Here is a 20,040-nt window from a genome sequence, read left to right on the forward strand (position 1 = left end):
CACACACACATTCCCAGCCGAGGCCCCTGTTATGCTTCTTGATTCAGCCCCACACTAAAGACACCAAAGTGTCCTTGTCACAGTCCATTTAGTGCCTGGGCAGGGCTCTTGGGATTTTATTTTATTATATTTTTGCATTTTTATATTTTTTAAAAATGATTTCACTCTGTAAAACGATCCCCGGGGATAATGCCAATGCCGGGGTAGTGATCCTCAGGGCCAGAAGGCTGGCGAGCACCTCGTAGGGTAAGTCATGTGCATTCTGGATAAGCTTCAGTCCAATCTGAGCGGTAACACTACCGCCCGGGAGTTCATTGCTAACAACCCAATAATACGTCTAAACGTCTAAATAAGCAGCCTCTAAACAGAAACACACCTAAGGCGAGATGCGTCCAACACAGGATGTGCGTCGACCAAGGTGCTGTGGCCGGAGACTCACAAAAGCCACCCTGGGTTTCTCTGCAGAGCAGCGGCTCAGGCCTGCAATGTCGGCGTCCATGGCGACGTCACAGATCCCGATCGCCACAGAAGACGAGGGTGGGCTGCACAGGTTGGTCACCGCGAGGACGAGGCGAGGGCTCTGCAGCTCGAACGTGGAGGCGCTGCTCCAGCAAACGGACCCCGAGTCCACGACAGTTCACATACAGCAGGTGCGCGTCCCTTGTTCACGTTGTCCGGCTGGGGCTGGGGGTAGGCCGCCCGGGAATGCCCCCTGGCTCGGGTCTGCAGGAGTCTGGGTGGACGGACGTGGCACCCACGGGCACCCGGGCAGCAGCCCCACCTGGACAGGCTTACGGGGCTGCGCCCCCGACCTGCCCACATTCCACTGGCTCAGCTGCAAAGGAGTCTGGGAAATGTCGTCTGGCTGTTGAGCAGGAACAAGAAAACGGGGTCACCTCGGCCGCAGGCTCTGCCACAGTTTAAGGCCTGTGACCACCCTGGCAGATCAATAATTTGCTCCCCCCTTCAATTCTTCTTTAAATATTTGCTCAAAGTTTATTTTGAGGTGAAACTGTAACGTGTGCAAAAGAGGGGAGGAAGAGGGCCGCCCCTTGACCTGAGCAATCTTGCCTAAACCCTTGCCAGCAGCTCTGCAGAAGGTTCCCGGCTCCTCCTGATGGCTGCGTGCAAGCACGGCATTTCCCCAGGCACCCCGCCAGCCCAGCTGTGAGGGGCCTGAGTGCAAGGTCACCGCGTGAGACGGGCTCCTCCCCGGAGCATCTGGAGCCAGAGCCGGCTCCTAAGGAGGACGCAGCCTCTCCTGTGCCTCGGAAGTGTTTGTAGGGGATCCCAGAGCCGCAGGGCACCCGTAAGGCCTCCTGGCCCTGCAGCCCAAGCCTTGAGCCCAAGGGAACGCCACACAGACAAGTGATACCCCACAAGAGAAGCACTACAGTGTCTTCCCTCTTGTATGGTGCCTGGGGGCCAAGGGAGACCCCTGTCTTACAAACAAGCTGCTTCATGGGGTCTGGAAGGGAACCCTGACAGGAGAGCACAATGGTGGCAATTGAGGGGCGCCCGGGGGGTCTCCACGGTGGGGCGTCCGCCTCCGGCTCAGGCCATGACCCAGGGTCCCGGGATCGAGTCCCGCATTGGGTCCCCACAGGGAGCCTGCTGCTCCCTCCTCCTGGGTCGCTCCCTCTCTGTGTCTCTCATGGATAAATACATAAAACCTTTAAAATAAGAATAAGAATAAGAATAAGAATAAGAATAAGAATAAGAATAAGAATAAGAATAAGAATAATAGCAGCATGTTGAACTGTCAGCCCCTGTGGTTACCATATGACTTGAGCTGCTCTACTGAATTCTCGCCATGACCTGTGAGGCAGGTGTTTTCACCCACATCCCGCTGACGAGGAAACTGAGGCTCAGAAGAGCTAAGTCCATGCTTGTGCAGCTGGAGAGGTTGAGTCAGGACCTTCCATGTGCCTGCTAGGCCTGGATCCCTAACCCCGAGCTCTATGGCTGGTGACACTGGTCCCTTGGTGGATGGGGACCCCTTCCTCCTGCGCCTGCACCCTCCTCCTCCTCGGCCTCGGCCTGCCCCCCAGCAGGTGGCCACATCACCTCCACTTTCAGGGCTTTCAAGGCTTTCAGGGCTTTCAGGGCTTTCATGGCTTTCAGGGCTTTCAGAGCTCCGTGCAGCCCGAGCCCCTCCTGAGCACGCGGCAGCTCCTCCGCTGTGGAAGGGGGTGTTCCCGGGGTGCTGGGGGGCAAGGCTAACCATGCAAACCTCTCCCCACCCACCCACTTCCTCCGGCTCGGACCCCTGCCTCGGCAGCTATGGCTTCCCCGACCTCCCACAGGAGCCCAAAGGCTGTGTGAGCCCCCAAACAAAAGAGCGTGCTATCGGGCCACCCTCAGCCCAGGGGTCGCCGGGCGGGCGGCCGGCATTGGCTGCTTGAGCCATGCGGGGCTGCGGCCGGCTGGTCACTGCGCAAACAGCCCATGGGAGCAGCAGAGCCCCGGCAGGGAGGTGCCGGGTTGCGGTTTGGCGGCCAACTGGTCTCTCCCTTCTCAGAACCCAGGTCTTCCCCTTGTAGGGGCAGGGAGGACCTGAAGGGTGTGTCCGCCCTAAACTTCTAGGGGGAGCAAACAGCCTTTGAAAGGGCGCTCCCTGGGGGACTTTCTGTGGGCGTCTCCGCCCTGCGCTGCCTTCCCAGGGACCTGTTCCCGCCGGGCAGCCACCTTGTCTAGCCTCCTTTCAATCTTTTCCTCCTTTTTGTTTTTTTCTTTTCTTTTCAGACATATATCTCCATTTGAGAGAGTGTGCAAGGGTGGTGCGGGGTTGTGGGTTGCAGGGGGAGAGGGAGGGAGAGTCTCCAGCAGACCCCCTGCTGATCAGGAGTTGGTCGCTTAACTGGCTGAGCCACACAGGCACCTCAACTTTTTGTTTTTTGTTTTTTCTTAAACACGTCCTGTGGATTGGTGCGGGATGGAAGCAGTGAGACCTCTGGAAGGCTCCTCATGTAGGGCGTTTCTTCTTCACAGTCCTCCTGGGCGCTTTGGGAGAGACTGGTGGCCTAGGCCAAGCCTTCGTGGACGCAGTTAAGCCGTGTAAACTCTCCCCAGCCTCCTCTTCTTCCCGAGGCAGGGGCTGGTTTGGCAGAGAAGGGTCAACTGGGTGCCTCAGCTGGTTCCCCAGGAGCCCGGGTCGTGCTCCCACCACCTGGGCTGGGTTGCAGGACGATGATGTGGCTGGGAGATTTGCGAAACACGGCAGAGCTGGGGACGAGTCCCAGAGTGCAAGCATTAAGGGTAGGCCCCAGGGCGCAGGGTGGAGCCCTGAGGTAGAGAGCAACCACACGGCCAAGGAGAGTGCTGGGCTGAGTGCAGTCTGCTCCGGCCGGGGTCTGTCAACGGCTCCCTGGAGAACCTGTCTCCACACGCCCCGGGGCCAACCCCCTCGTCCAGGAAGCCAGCAGGCCCGGCTATCAGCGGTGGACGGACACCAACTTGACGTAAGTGCCCTTCCAGCCTTGGGATTCTCGGCTGACCTTGCCATCTGGAGCTCCACAGACACCCCCACGCCCTTTCCCTGTGTGCATGGTCCCAGGGGTGCACCCAACCTCAGATGCAGTGCCCAGGCACCCCTCTGCCCCCCTCCCACCCCAGCCATGTTTTGGACATGGGGTCCAGGCCCTTGTGATCCCTTTACTTCAAAGGCAATCAGAGAACAGCCCTGCAGAGGGGGTCCGATGCCCCAAAGCTGCCAGGAGCCTTCCGGGGGACGAGCTTTATGGCTTCTCCTCCTTGAGACCAGGAAGCTTCATCTGACTCCCATTCCAACCCCCAGACTTCCATTTCACCCGCAGCAGCCTCAGGAGTCCTCACCCTTCCAGACACCACCCGGGCGTGGTGTGGGGCAGACGGGTGGCCCCTCTGCCCTGTGGCCCCTCACCCCTCCGCAGGGAAGGTCCACCCTGCCCGTGTCTGGGACTCAAGATAAAGCCCCTTGTCGCTCGTTGTCCCCGATGGCTTAGCCAGGGAAGCGGCCAGGAAGCACGGTCTAGTGCGGGGACCTTCACCCCCAGCATGGTGCTCTCAGCAGCGCCCCATCAGCCCCGGTCCTCGCAGACGCGGCCTCCTCCGCACCGGCTCCTGTCTCGGGGGCGGGGCATCGCGGTGGGGTTGAGGAGAAGAAGGCCAAGCTGCGAGGCCCACGGGGCGGGGCAGGGGCTAGCGGCTTCAGCCCAATTTCTCCGTGCCCCGCCCTAAGGCGAGGGTGCCCCCGGGGGCGCCCTATGCTTGGGCTTCCCTCTGTGCAAGAACAGGCTGCTGTGCAGATAAGCGGCTGCTGGGCGTCCCTGGGGGTCAGTGACACTCCTGGGAAGGCAGCTCGGCCTCCCCCCGCCCCAGCCCTTCCCGACGCCCTTCCCGACGCCCGACGCCCGCTGCGTCCTCTGCCCCCACCCCGGCTGCTGGCTCACCCACCTCCGACCGCCCCGCCGCCCCAGCCGGCAGCCTCCCCTGCTGCTGCGGGGTCCCCCCTTGCCCCTGCTGCCGGGGACACCCTGACCCCACTGGTGCTGGGAGGACAGGCGCTCGGAGCCGAGAAGCACGGGCTCAGGCCTCGAGGTGCCTGAGGGGCGGGCCCTCCTGACCCCCGCCCGGCTGCTCCCACCGCACTTCCAGCCGCGTGGACACCCGGGGCCTCCCAGTCATCAGACAAGGGCCGCCAGGGCGTGGGAAGGTGAAGGGGCAGCTGCTGGGGCGGAGGGGTCCTGGGGCTGAGCGCGCAGCCCGCTAGGCAGCTCCGTCCGCCGCTCCGTGGACCCTCGGGCCTCAACCTCCCCAGGGCCAGCGAGAATGGGGTGTCTCGGGGTGCCGTGGGGTGCCGTGGGGTGCCACGGCGGCTGGCTCCGAGAGCCCGGGTGCAGACGTCCCTCGCGGGGCTGCGCTCCAGCCGGCGGACAAGGCCCTGCCCGGGGTCCAGCAGCCCCCACGCTGAGCCCTGTGCTGAGCACCTGGTCCCTGCCCTTCAAGTTCCTTCTTGCCCCATGGTTTCCCTCTGGTCCCTGTAGGACAAGGAACTTCATTTCTGGGTGCAGTAAGGTTGCCCCAGGGACCATAAACACCTGTCGGTGGGCTTCCCTTGGGCCTGGAGGAAGAGAGGAGGGAAGACGGCAAGGAACGACCCGCTCCTCGGGGCGACGTTGGGGTGGGGGTGGGGCTCGGGTCCGAGAGGGGCCTGGAAGGGAGAACAGACCCCGAGGGGCGGCGAGCAGTGGGAGGGAGCGGAGTCCAGGTGGGGGTCCCCGAGGTGTCCCACCCGCACCTCCGTAGCAGGTGCCGTGACGGCCGCGCCTGACCCCCCACCCCAGGCCCTGCGCACCCGGCCCCAACGGCATGGATGGCCCGAGATCCCGGTCCGGGGGGGGGCCCTGCACCAGGCCTCGGGGAACCGGGGGTTGGGGCCCCACACTGGCTGGGGCAGCCCCGTGCTGACCAGCCCGACCTGCAGGAGGCAGAAGCCGCCGTGGTGAGTGGATGCGGGTGTCTAAGCAGCCAGAGGATGAGGCGCGCGGCCGCAGCTGGGAGACCCTGGGCACCACCAGCATTCAGGCTCCAACAACCCAGCTTCCCGCAAGCGCACGACCTCGGGGCCCAACCTAGGGCGTGGCTAGTAAGGAAGACCCAGCCCTGCTCCCACCCTAAAGCTTGCATCCTCGGTGGGGGCCGTGTGACCCTCTGCTCCTCCGCCTGGGCTTGGGGTCACCTCCCCTGGGGGGGCAGGGTGCTGCAGCCCTGGCCTCGGGTCCCCTTGGGGAGGCCGCAGCACCCTGCCCATCACTCAGTCTTGCTGCAGCTCATTTCCTGCCACCCTCCTCCCTCCTTCCGGTAGCCGTCAGGGCTGCAGGATGCGTGTCCCGGAGCTGTGGTTCCAGTCGAAGCCACACGTTAGGCCGCTGGGGAGCCCACTACTCATGCCGAGCCCCTATCCGACCGATGGAATCAGGACCCCGGAGCGGGAGGCCACAAGTGGTTCCTGGGGCTGCCGGGGTCGTGAACTGGCCCGCGGCGTGTGCGGTGGCGTGTGCGGTGGCCTCCGAACAGCTGCTGGTGGAAATGACGTAGCTTCCCTGAGGATACCGGCTGCCTCCGGTTCCCTCTTCCCACACAGGGATAGGCCGGCCGTTCTAGCCCCGGGGCCTGTGCATGTGGGGTCGGAGGCTGTTGGGGGTTATGGGCTAGGGGCTGAGCTCCGGGCGGGGAGGCCTGGACTCCCGAAGCCGGAGTGGGCCTTCCCTTGGTGAGGTGGCCCCGAGCGGGGTCTGGTGGGACACGTGTAGGGGGACGTGCAAGGTTCAGCACAGACGGGGAGGCCTGCGGGCCTGAGAAGCCCGGCCAGCGGGTGCAGGTGACGAGTGACGGAGGTGGCGTGTGTGCGTCGGGCCCATGGCTGCACAGGCTCACAGTGACCTGGGAGCCCTGGGGAGGCCACGGTGACCACAGGTCCCAGCTCTGGGGCCGAGGACACGGGGACACTCGCTGGGGAAGGGTTAACTCTGGGGCCACTGGGTTCGGCAGTCCAAGTCTCTGGAGCTTGTGCAAGGCGGGGGGGGGGCATTTTCAAGAAAAAAGGAAAAGGATGCTCTGAGGAGGGGCCGTGGCAGGAAGGGGCTGTGCAGAGCTGCCCTGGGCCCCGAGAAGCCGCTGTGGGCGGCACGCTGACGCTTGGCGACCGGACAGTAGCGCTTCCCCTCCAGATGCTGGCATGATGCCCCCCAGCGCCCGTGGGCCTGCAGCCTCCAGGACCCCTCACAGGCCAGCCCACCGTCTGTGTCGGCAGCGAAGTGGGGAGGCCGCACGGTACCTGCGGTCAGCACCTGACACCACGGCCGAGCTGCCCCACGGCCTCTGAGCCCACTCCGCCTGCCACTGCCGCCACAGACGCTCCCGTGGCCCTGGACACGACAAGGCCTTGTTCCCCCGGAGTCTGAACTGCGTCAGGAGGCCGACGGGCCGGGAACTGCAGCACCAGGCATGTGGGAAGGACTTGCGCGAGGCACCGGTGAGCACAGCAGACGCCGAGGCACCCGGGCGGCGAGGGCAAGCCCCTGGAGGGCCATGCGGGTGGACAGACCCTGGCCCCGGGCCACGTCCAGCCACCGGGAGTCCTTCCCGCACCACCAGCGGCACAGCGCTGGGTGAGACCTGCTGTGGACCCGCCTTGGGCTCTGCACGTGGACTAGGCCGCACAGCCGGCGCTCAGACCTCTGCAGACACATGCCGGAAGCCAAGGGGGCGGCGAGGAAGGGGCTGAGGGAGGCCACGGGGGGATGCGTCCCACGAGAGAGAAGAGCAGGGAAGGGGTTTGGGTGGGGCCTTTGAGGGGCCGCAAAGCCACAGCAAGGTCCACAGCAAGGGCAGCGCAGGGTCACGCCGGGGTCCAGAGCCCCTGAGCAAGAGGCGCTCACAGAAGGCGGGTCAGGGTGCCCGGGGCTCCGCAGGGGGGCAGCAACCTCCGGCCCAGGGCGTGACCCCGGGGTCTGGGATCGAGTCTTGCCTTGGGCTCCCTGTATGGAGCCTGTGTCTCCCTCTGCCTGTGTCTCTGCCTCTCTCTGGGTCTCAGGAATAAATAAATAAATAAAATCTTAAAAAAAAAAGATGAGTTCGAGACCATTCAGTACGAGCACAGGGCCTCTGGGGACGCAGGGTGGTGGCCAGTGTCCCCGCAGCATCAGCCAAGGCCCAGGTGAAGCCCTCCTGGCTCCACGGACCCGCCGGGGGGGGCGTCCCCACACACCACACAACGTGCTCGGGTCTCAGAGCCGAGCGGCCCCATCCCCACCGGCCACCTCCAGGGACCCAGGCAAAGCCCTTTACTTCTCTGCGTCACGACTTCCTCACCTGGAACCCGGGAACAACCGTTCTCGCTCTAGTTGATTTGCCTTATATTTGTGAAATTAGAACAACATACGGTCCATGAGGAAATGGTCCTGGGCCATCACCGACGGTACGACGGGGGCCCTGACCCACAGCCCAGGACCCGGCCGCACACCCTGGCCTGACGTGGTTTCCTTTGCCCTCGCAACAGGTGTCCAGCCGCTTCCCCAGGACCCGCCTCCCCGGGACCCCGGGGTCCTGCCTCCTTCAACGCCTGGCCCAAGCGCCTCCTCCTCCGGGAAGCCTTCCCAGCCTTTCTCCAGGCCCCAAGCTGCAGATGAGCTCATCCTCCCCAGGGAGCTCTCTGGGGATCCATGAGGCCCGTCAACTGTGCCCCAGCAATGGGCCTGCACGAGTTGCGGCGTCCTTGTTGAGGGCCACACGGGGTGAGTGGGTGCAGGGGCCGGGCTGCACAGGCAGTCGGGGAGCAGCTGCCCGGGCCCAGGGGACGCAGGAGGGCCGTGTGGTGGCGGCCGGGGGTGGGTGCAGGGCACGGAGGGCTGAGCTGTGCTGCAGCGTCTCGGGTCCTCAGGCCTGGGATGGCGGGGGCGCCTGGGACACGTGACGGAGGAGCGACGGAGGGACAGGGGCCTCGGGTACACGGCCGACGGGCAGTGGGGACGCAGCAGGCGCAGGCCCCACTCACTGCTCCTCCAAGGAAGGCTGGCAGCTGGCGCTCGGAGGAAAGCGGGCGTGCGAAGGACAGGCTTTCCCCTGCGTCAGCAGGTCGGGTGCGGCCTGAAGCCCAGGAGGGCCCCCCCAGCCCACCTGCTGGCCAGTGGCCACCCCCCCGCCCCAGCCTGCAAGCCCAGGAGGGCCTCCCCAGCCTGCCTGCAGGCCCGCAGCCACCCCCTCCCCCACCCCAGCCTGCAAGCAGCCAGCAGAGTCGCTCCTGTGCCCCCAGAGCAGGGAGCCGGTCTCAGACCCCAAGGGGGGCACAGTCCTCCCAGGAGGGGCAACGGCCCTTTCCCCTGGAGGCTGGAGGCCCGTCCAGCCGTTCCCTTATCAGGGTTTCTTCTGGGAGGATGTGGGCCATCAGCCACCGCACAGGTGCCCAGCCCGACGGAAACCCTGGCCCCGGGCTCGGCCGAGAGAGGAGGGGACAGGGCAGAGGGTGGGGTGTGCAGGAGCAAACCGCCGCCGTTGTGGGGGAGCGGGAGTGAGGCAGGTCCTGCCTGACGGATCCCAGACCCCTCGGCCGCCCCCGCTGACATGTGATAAATGCTTCCTGTGAAAATGTTTACCCGGGAGGAAATGGGTCATGCTTCCCCTTCCTACCGCAAGGGTGGGGAGGGGGCCCGCGCCGTCCCGTGACTCCCACAGCTGTCCGTGCTCACCGGCTCCCCTGCCTGGCCACCCGGGGGGGGGGTGGATGACGGCGCACGCAGCCAGGAGCCCAAGCCTGTGGACACGCAGCCATGCCCGCTGCTCACCTTGCCTCCTGTTTTTTTCCTGCATTTCTCTTAAATGAAGCTGCCATCTGGTCCTAAAGGAGTCATCAGGCCGTGGCCCCTTTCATTGCCCTGCTTGGAGGGGATGGCATGGGCGGGTCTCGCAACCTGTCACCACAGACCTTTAAGTCTCGGGAGCAGAGGTGTCCACGGGCCTGGAAAAACCATTTGCTTCCAGCAGTCAGGGCCTCAGGGTCTCTGGATGGGTCACGCCGCGGTCTCTGGGGAGGCAGTTGGAGATGCTGAACAGAGGGTGTGACCCGGAGCCCTCCCTTGCCTCTGCCACCTGGAGCGGGTCCCTGAGCTCCACCAGCCCAGCTCCTCCCCAGGACACGGGTGCATGGTGTCACCTGCCACAGTTTCCCCTGAAGGTCGGGTCAGGGAACACGTGCGCGTGCTAGTAAGTGGTAAAATGATGCATTTGGGGGGAGGCTGACGCCAGGGAGCTCGGCCAAGGCGTCCCATAAAATGGTCCCCACGGCCCAGCCTGGGGACTGGGTCACCCCAACACGTCGCATTCCGCCCTGATCCACGCCCCCGCCCAGCCCGGGTGTCTCCCGGAGGCCGAGCACCCAGCGTGCGGCCGCAGTCGTACAGTCAACCCCAAGAAGCCGGCCGGCAGCACCTGGAAACCTGGGTTCCGGCAGCATCCCGGCTCGGAGCGTCGCAGGCTCGGGCCCAGAATCCACAACCCAAGGCGCCTGCGCCTCTGCCTCCCATTCCAGGCCCGCGATGGGCCGTGTAGACGCACAGTCGGATACGCCCACGGGGTGACCTCCCAGAGGGGGCCTGGGCACACAGAACCTACTGGAGCCCCGGGCTTGTCGCTGCGCCTTCCAAGCCCTCACGTCCGGGTGACTCTGGGAGAGGCGGGTGGGCGAGGCCGGGCCCACAGCCACGTCTGGGCACAGCAGGTGTCAGCACCGAAGCACGGCCGACGACGCCCGGTGCAGAGCCACCGGCAGGCTCTCCGCACCCTGGATGGTGGGGGGAGGCCGGGGCTGCAGGCAACATTGGGGCCGGCTTTCCAGGCGGCTGAGCCCCGTCACAGAGGGATTTGGGGGCAGCGAGCCGGCGAGGCCAGCAGCTCACTGCAGACTCCAGGACATGAGACTTATGATCACTTGGATATTGCATTTTATTTTTTTATTTTTTTTAAAGATTTACTTATTCATGATGGACATAGAGAGAGAGAGAGAGGCAGAGACACAGGCAGAGGGAGAAGCAGGCTCCACGCAGGGAGCCCGATGTGGGACTCGATCCTGGGACCCTGGACTCTGAGCTGAGCCGCAGGCAGCCGCTGAGTGACTGAGCCCCCCAGGCGCCCCTCTTTCCTTCCTTCCTTTCGTTTTCTTTCTTCCTCCCTTTTCTCTTCTTTCTTCCTCTTTCTTCTTTCTTTCCCTTTCTTCCTCTCTTTCTCTCCTTCTGTCTGTGTCTGTCTTCCTTTCTTCATCATTCACTACCTTAGAGACCCAGCAGCGGCCTGCAGTGGGGGGATGGTAATGAGAGGAAGGGCAAGGGGCGGACCTGAGGCCGCCTGGAGACAACTCTCCGGCCTTGAACTACAGTCCAGCCCAGCAGCCCCGAGAGGTCTGACCCCGCGGAGACACCTCAGCCGTAATCTCTTTCCTCAAAATGGGTTTGAAATGTCTGATATGGTCCTAAATGGGCTGTTTCCTTCCAAACTTGCATGGATCTAATAAATCGTCGGATGGGTGGAATGAACGTTAGCTGGGAGCCACGTGCTAACGCGGCCTGGAAGCTTCCATACACACCAACCCGCCGGTCCTTACGAGAACCTCTGGAATAGTTGCCCTCATCCTTCTACATCCAGGAAAGAAGTGCAGACTGAATTACATGAACGCCCGGATTCTGCTTGCCAAGCTTGCGTGAGCCAGTGCCCAGGCTCCGCGGTGCCTCGCCATCCCCCGCCCTGCACAGGCCTGGACACGGGGGGCACACAGGCCGCCCCTGCCCCGCGTCAGTCAGCCGACGGGCGTCAGCATTGTGCACCGAGTCTTCCTCCTGCAGTCACCCTCCGCCGGGGCCTCCGTTCTCTCTCGTCCCTTATCCTTGTCACCTGGGCCACCATCCCAGTGTCCTGGCCACTCCCATCTCACCCCCGTTGGGTCCGCCCTCCGTGCTAACCGGAGGAAGCGGACACAGAGCTGAACACGTAAGCCTTTCGCCTGTGAAGCCGCAGTCACTCCCGCAACCCACGGAGTCGTTTCCGACTTTAGGCCCGGGAGCCAAGGCGTCTAGCGTCTCCTCCTTTTTTTTTTTTTTTGTTTAAATTTATTTGTTTATGATAGTCACAGAGAGAGAGAGAGGCAGAGAGGCAGAGGGAGAGGCAGAAGCAGGCTCCATGCACAGGGAGCCCGATGTGGGATTCGATCCCGGGTCTCCAGGATCGCGCCCTGGGCCAAAGGCAGGCGCCAAACCGCTGTGCCACCCAGGGATCCCTAGCGTCTCCTCCTAGTCGGCACGTCCTGCCTTACCGCCCTGTCTCCCGGTCTCCCCTGCTGTTGTGAGCCAGAGTCTCCACAACTCCGAACCACAAATTCCACAGTAGCCGTATCCCGGTTTCATCCCCGTGATTCATGCTGCCCTTTGGTTCAGGATGCCCCTCCACATCCTGCACACGCAGCTCCTGCCCCCTCCCCAGGCTTCATCGGCCATATCCCCAGGGACAGCGTCTCTGCGTGGGACGATAGAGGCTGCTGCAGTCACCACCATTCAGCTCCGTCCACTCCTGAGAAGCCCCAAAATTATATGCTGATTTATTGAGCCTACCATAAAGTTCCAAAATCAAATGTTAAACATTTCTGCAAACCAGGACATCCTCTAGAGGCAAGACAGCAGTTGTTTCAGCGCTCTGAGCTTAGTAAATACTCAATAAATGGGCGGAATGAATGGATGCCCCGTGGGCTAGAGGCCAGGACACCTGAATTCCAGTCTTTCTTCTACTAACTGGCCATGAGGTCTTGGGAAAATCACTCCTCCTCACTAAACCTCTCTCTGTTCATCTGTAAAATGAGGCATTTGGACCAACTCATCTTCTCTAAAGTAAATCCCTCGTAGCCCTAAAATTCTACAATTTCATGAAATTGCTAAATCCATTTATACTCTTGGTGTCAAAGAAAAATGAAGGTACAGCCAATATTTATTAACTGATCTTGTTTCCTGCTTCATTGCTCATTTCATGCATTGCGGTGTATGCTTTGTGATCTATTCTGTGTTTTAGTTGTCACAATAAACTTTTGAGGCAGATATTGCTATGCTTGTCTCTTCACTTTGGGGAAACTGTACTTTTATTAACTTGAGAAGACTTCAGCTTCTAGTCTTGGTAGAATTACAACCACTTGAAGACACTGGGAAATAGGGTAAAATTGTGATTCCCAAGAGAAAGAATCAATGAGCTGAGCCTTAAAATAACCCTGATTTATGCTAAGGAGGGGAAACAGAGGCCAGGGACGGAGAAGCTGAGGTGGCCGGGAGTTCAGGATAACACTTCCAGAAAGGAGAGGAGCTACCCGGCAAAAGAACATCATCTGTCTGCTGAGATACCCTCTTGAGTCCGCTAAATATCAGGCCATGTGTGTATAATGCGAAATTCCACAGACCAGGCAAAAGAAATGACCAGAGAGTAGTGAGCAGAATGACCCACGGCTCTCACAAGGTATGGAAATGGTGGTGTACCCACCAGCCAAGGTGGTGAGTGAGGCCTTGGTGATGCCGGAGGCATTCAACCGAGACCCTAGAGGAGTCACCTTTGAGCAAAGCGGCTGAACCACTGTTGGACTGAAGGGTACTGTCGACTCTGCATAGCCACGCTTAAAGCCAAGACTCAAAGGGATCAAACCATTTCACCAGTAAATGAACTGCCTGCTGAAACGAAGCCTCACTAAACGAAGATAGCAAAGTCCAAATACGTAACGAGACAGCCACACAGCATCTACCACGTAATTAAAAAATTATGAGGCACATAAAGGAGCAAGAAAATGTTCACCCATAACCAAGAGAAAAATAAGTCAATAAAAACAGACCAATAAACGACAAAGAGGAAGCACATGTATTTAAGTAACTGGACAAGACCCAACGAAGAGGCGAGAACCCAAACTCAAACCCAGGTCTCCCGACGCTTTTACATAGTATTCTTCCCAAACGTATCCTCACCAGGCTCTGGGCACCTGTGGCCCATTTATAAGGTGCTACCAAGATACTCCCAAAGCAACTTCCCTATACTTCCCGGCTTTGCTGAAGTTAGAATCCCTCGGAAGCTTGCAGAGGTGAACCTGTGAAGGCCGGTCTCTGATCTGGGACCAGCACGGGCCATCTCCGTGGATGCATTTCAGCAGTTTTGGAATGCTGGTCTGCCCCGGCCCTTGGTATGGCACCTGTGCTGGAATTCCCCACAGCCCCCCGAGGTCCATCTCTGGCCAGGAGCTCTGCGCTACGGGCTGTGGCTCACAGGAACACGGGAAACTGTGCGTGAGCCGGGGGGGTGGGGCATGCCCGGGAAAGCGGCCTCAAATTCAGCCCCGAGCTGGCAAAAATGTAAACAAGACTAAAGGGGAACACAGCAAGTACCCCCGGCTGCATCGGCCTGCAGGAAGGTGCAAGCACCCTCACCCTGATGCCAGGCTTCTGTTCACGTGTGCACTGCCCACAAGTGCTTGTGAGAAAATACTTTAGGGAGTAGAGACACAGGGTCACCTCCCAGGCTCCCTACAATTTACTACATAAGTTGTTCCCAAAGCAAATATCAAAGCCCTGCAATTTGCTAATTACAGGCGGGATCCTGGGCTTGTGGGCCCAATTAACCACTTGTTCCTCATTTTCTGTGTGTGACCCGCCAGCTGCACCCACAATTACCCACTTGTCTTTTAACTACCCTGAGAGAGGGCTGACTCACCTCCAATCCACTACCACTATCACCTCCAGATGGCCTTGGGTATCTTTTCGCTTTCCAGGTTCCCCCCGCCCCACCTCCAGTCACCTATTATCTCTCTCTCTCTCTCTCTCTCTCTCTCTCTCTCTGCATCAAAGGCCAATGTCTGGTCTCCCCTCCTTGGGGCTCTTACAAGATTTCCTGGCCTTGCTCCTTGCCTCGGCTCAGAGCCCACAAGGCAGGAAGCAGCTCCTGTTGGTCTGGGCACCTTGCCTAGCTCACCCAAGGAAGCTCAGGAGGCTCTGGCCACGTTCAGCCTCTGCCCCCAGACACAGAAGAGGTAAAGAAAATTACAGCTTCTCCGGAGCAGCGGCCCACTGCCAAAGCTCCTGCCCACACTCTCCAGCGCGGCATCCCTGGCTCCCTACCTCGTCGGGCCAGGGCTGGCTCCAGGGACACTCGGTGCCAGGCCTGCGGAAGGAAGTCCCAGCAGTTATTACCATGGAAGTTCTCCAGGGGACGCGAGTCAGGGAAGGAGAACGACCTCCTCATGACCTCTGCTCCCTTCGGCAAGCTACCTGGCAAGCCAACATTTCCAGCAAACTTGTTGGTTTCCTATGACCATGGTCCCCATCCTTTTTGGGAAAATCTGATGAATGTTCTGGACCCTCTCCAGCACGAAATGCTCAGATTCATTCATCCAGTCATTCAATCCTTCATTCATTGCATCATTCAACAAGCACAGGGCACCTACGTGCTGGGCACCGTTGCAGGGATCAAGGAAACATCCGTGGGCAAAAATAGAAATTCCCATTTTGGGGGGACCTCACATCCCAGCAGGAAAACATAGGCAATAAATAACAAGTGTAATAAGAAAGGCTCAATTTGCCAGAAAGCGAGTGCCGTGGGAGAAGAGCAACCCAGCAGGGAAGAGAGCCGTCAGCGGGGGAGAGGCCGCATCTGGGCACAGGGTGTGCCGGGTTGTGCTCCCCGAGGAGCGAACAGTCCGCGAAGAACTGAAGCAGGTGAGGGTCTGCCCAGCGGGCAAGTGGAGAAGGCGCCAGAGCCAGAGAGCACGCAGGCCAGGGCCAAGCAGGGCCGCAGGGTGGCCGGAGCCCGGGGGGGGGGGTGAGGGCTGGGGGGACAGCGAGGGGGGCAAAGGCCACACAGGGCCGCGTGGGCCGCCAGGACTTTGACTTGGACTTTGACTCCAAGGCCAATCAGGACCCATTAGCGGGTTTGAGCCAAGGGGTAACGCGAGCCGACTACATCTGGACGGCTGTGGTCTGGAGCAAGTGGTCCCAGTGCGAGATGATGGTGGCTGGGGCGGGTGGTGGCACAGCAGCCGGGGACATGGGGTCAGGGTGCTCCCTGGGTCGCTGCGGTGCGCGACGTGCGTGAGAAGACGTGCATGCACGGATTTACACTTCCCATACTATGGTGCAGCAGGTTGTGGGTCACCTAGACCCACCCATGATGCAGGTAAAGGGCCCTGTGAGATGATAAAGGGACACAGGTACCCCGAGTTGGGAGGGAAAGCAGTGACCCTGGGGGAAAGGGGGCCTTCGCTGCATCTGCAAGTTCCACTTCTTTTAGAGAACACGATAGACGATATTTAAGGTCAGACGTTAGCATCGGGCAACCTGAGTGGTGGCTCCGTGCGCAGCTATTATGATATTTTCCGTGTGTTTAAAATAAACAGGAAATAGGACTGCTCCTCTCGGGGGTTTTCCCGAACGCCTCCTGCTGGCATTGTGGACGCCGCCAGGGGAGGTCGGCACAGTTAATTCTTTTTTTTGTTTTGTTTTGTTTTTTTGTTGTTTTTTGAAAAATTTATTTTATATCCAATCAATTAACATATAGTGTATTACTAGTTTCAGAGGTAGAATTCAAGAGGTGTTGGATATAACACCCAGTGCTCATGACATCACGCGCCCTCCTTCATGCCCATCCCCCAGTTACCCTATTTCCCCAACCCCCTCCCCTCCTGTGACCCTCAGTTTGTTTCTTATGATTAAGAGTCTCTGTTTTCATCTTCTTTATTTTTCCTTCCCTTCCCAGAGGCACAGTTGATTCTGCTGGCACTTCCGGCCGTGCCATCGGGGGTGGCCTCTTGCTCACCTGCTCCCTTCCCCGGGCTCCCTGGAGCAGAGCGCACCCGACACCCGAAGAGTCCGGAAGAGGAAGAGGATGGGGACAACCCGGAGGACTGTGGGAGGCCTCCTGCAGGAGGATCCGGGACATCGGGCAGGTTGAGCCTCGCACAGGGGAGTCTCTGCAGCGGGGGGGGCTGCCTCCGAACGGGGCCCACCATGGGGCAGGTGCACGCCCTGGCACCTACTCGGCTGTGACCCACTTTGGGGGCAGATGTCTTCTTCTGGGCACTGAGTTAGGGGCACAAGGTCAAATGGAAGGTGCATTCAGAGCCCTGAGGTCACCCCAGTGGGGCGGGTCTGTGGCAGCCATGCAGACGAGGTGGGGGGTCGTGTAGCTGGGGGGTCTCCTGGCTGAGCCGGGGAGGAGGGGAGCCTCCTCCGGAGCAGATGCCCGGCAGGCCCCCCTGCAGCTCTGCGCCAGCCACCATCAGCCACCGTCAGCCACCGCGGGCCGTGGCCGTCCTCACAATCTGCAGACCTGTCACGGAGCCTGGGGGACGGTCCCCTGCTGAAACCTGCCAGGTCACCAGTCCTGACTAGGTGCCAAGAGAACGATTTCCCAGGCCACAGCTTTAACAAGACCAGGCTTCCTAATGACTGGTTTTCTCCTAATTAAATAAAAAGAGGGGAGAGAAACCCGTGATTACTCCACCTTGGAGCACCACCTTCCATTTATGTGCGTCTCTCTTCAGAGGAGCTCAAAGTCTCTGTATGTTATTGTATATTTTTCCCTCGTAACGTCCTTGAGCTTCCAGGAGTGGTTATTATGGGACCACTTTACAGCTGGGAAAGGCTGAGGCCGGCGAGCAGGGTCCAGGCGCCCGCACCAGCCGTGGTCACTGTCTTGAGGCTCTTTTTTTTTTTTGTTAAAGATTTTATTTATTTATTCATGAGACAGAGAGAGAGAGAGAGGCAGAGACACAGGCAGAGGGAGAAGCAGGCTCCACGCAGGGAGCCCAACGCGGAACTCGATCCCGGGACCCCGGGGTCATGCCCTGGGCCGAAAGCGGTCCTAAACCCCTGAGCCACCCAGGGATCCCCTACGTTTCATTTTTTAAGCCACCTGCCCGCCGACGGGCCCGGAGTGGGCTGTGCTTGTGCAGGGCCGGGCACCAGCTCCCCCACGCCCCAGGGAGATGAGCCCCAGACTGTCCTGGAACCCGGGCTTTGTCCCCAAGAGCACCCGGTCAGGGCCCGTGCACCCACATGAGTCCACACACCGTGGGGACGGCCCCGGGCAGGGCACCACTTCCAACCCCTTGACGGTCCCGCCAACCTTGTCTCAATAGATTGGCCCGCCCGGCCTCAGAGCAGGAGGCCTCCAAGCTGCCACCCGGCCCCCTACCTCACCCCCACCCCGACCCCCGACCCCCGACCCTCAGGGGAGGCCCCGGCCCGGCTGCCAGGTGGCAAGTCCCTTCAGCCTCCCTTCTCCTGGAAGACTGATGCTCGGGGAGCCGACTGGCGACGTACCCCACCTCCTGCCGCTGCCCAGCTGACCCTCTGCAGCGGGTCCCGCCACCGGGCAGCCCACCCTGAGGGCAACAGTGGGCACTAAGCAGCCGGGGTTCCCTAACCTGCTGCCCCTGCGCCCCAGCCCTGTGGCCCGGTCATGACTTCCAGGAAGGCCCTGACTTGCCCCGACGTCCCCCCTGTGCAGAGCAGGTTTGTTCCGCACCGGGGCCGCGATGGCAGGGACAGGGACAGCAGACAGACGGCCTGGGGAGCACAGCAGGCACCACCTGCACGCTGGGGTGATCTGGACCCGCCTGCCCCTCGCCAGCTGTGACCTGGGCACGCAGCTGGGCGCCCGCCGCCTCCCGGGTCTCCACGGCAGGGCCCACACTCCCGATCCCAGGATGCCTGGGCTGCTGCGAGGCCAGGGCGCCTGCACCCAGGAGGCCTCCAGGAAGGAGCCACCGCTTTGCTTCAACTCCCGCAGGTAGAGGCGCCTCGGGATCAGCTGCGGGGGGGCTCACATCCCTCAGCCTTTGTAGGCCGCCAAATCCCTGCAGAAATGGGAAAAGACAAGAAAGAATAAAAGAACACCCCCCCACACCGCTGACAATGAACCGCCCCCCTCCCGCCCCCCCAGACGCATCCACCCCCCAAGCTTCCTGCACAGGTTCAGACGCTTCAGAAACGCAGAACCGACGCAGAGCTCCCGGGGCTCCCGGGGCACCCCCCCGCCCCCCCTGGGGACCTGCCAGCTCCGGCTGCTCTGGCGGGAGCTCGGGTTTCTCCCTTCTGGGGCTGAGCGGCAGCAGCTGCTCCCAGGTCATGCCCGAGACAGGTCCGCACACGCCCGTGGCCTGGGGGGTGAGGCCGGGATCTGTTGGGGGGGGTGAGGGGAAGGCCTGTGGGGCGAGGGATCTCTTGGGGGGGTTAGAGGGGGGCAGACTCGGGGGTGAGGCTGGGGGGTTGGAGGGGGATGGCCTGGGAGGTGAGGCTGGGGGGTTAGAGGGGGGGACGGCCTGGGGGGCGAGGCTGGGGGGTTAGAGGGGGGAACGGCCTGGAGGGTGAGGCTGGGGGTGCTGGGGGCGGCCTGGGGGGTGAGGCTGGGGGGTTAGAGGGGGAACGGCCTGGAGGGTGAGGCTGGGGTGCTGGGGCGGCCTGGGGGTGAGGCTGGGGGTTAGAGGGGGGGACGGCCTGGGGGTGAGGCTGGGGGTGCTGGGGGGGCCTGGGTGGGGGAGACTGGGGCCTGGAGGGGGGCTGAGGGCCAGGCCAGGGGCGGGTGGCGGACCCTGCCTTTAGGATCTGACATAGTGCTGGGCACACAGCTCAACCAGGCTCTACTTTTTTTTTTTTTTTAAGATTTTATTTATTTATTTGACAGAGAGAGAGAGCAAGAGAGAGAGTGAGCACACAGCAGGCAGAGGGAGGAGAAGCAGGCTCCCAGCTGAGCAGGGAGCCCGATGTGGGGCTTGATTCCAGGACCCTGGGATGGTGACCTGAGCTGAAGGCAGATGCTAAACGATTGAGCCTCCCAGGCACCCCCCTCAGGCTTTACTTTTTAAAAGCCGGCTTCCCCCTCCCCAACCAAAATCAAAACAAAAAGACCTGAGCTGAGGAGAAACGCTGCCTTCAGCGCCAAGTGTGGGCCCCTCTTTTGGCTTTGGTTTTGGTTTTCAGTCGTTTTGGGATTCGCTGTACATGGGATCGTAAGTTAGTTTTCGATACGCGGCTGAAAGGGCAGGACCTAACTTTGCCCTCGGAACCCCGAACCCTGCAACCTTGAAAAGCTGGTCTTCCCCTGGATTAGTTCAGATGGGGCGGTGGGCGCCTAGGGCCCCAGGCGTGTGGTAGAAATAGAGGCACCGAGCGCCGTGAGCAACTGTGGGTCCCTCCGACTGCGTATTTTTCATAGCAAACAAACAAAAAAACCAACCCGGGGCTGGAAGCCCATTTGTTCCTTCACGAGGAGGCTTCAGCCCAGATCTGTTTGTTTTCCATCAATGGAAACCAAAACCGACCCTTGCAAGATGGAGATATCTCACCAAAGAGGCCTCAGGCCTCTTCTATCCCCTCTGATGCTATTTCCACGGAAAGGCCAAGGTTTCCTTCCTGTGCCTAAGACGGTAACTGCCATTCCGCTTACTGAGCGCACACGTGGCGCAGGGTACGGGCCTGACCCGTCATCTCGCTTGTGACG

Source organism: Nyctereutes procyonoides, unplaced genomic scaffold (genome assembly GCF_905146905.1).
Source record: "Nyctereutes procyonoides isolate TBG_1078 unplaced genomic scaffold, NYPRO_anot_genome, whole genome shotgun sequence".
Lineage (NCBI taxonomy): Eukaryota > Metazoa > Chordata > Mammalia > Carnivora > Canidae > Nyctereutes > Nyctereutes procyonoides.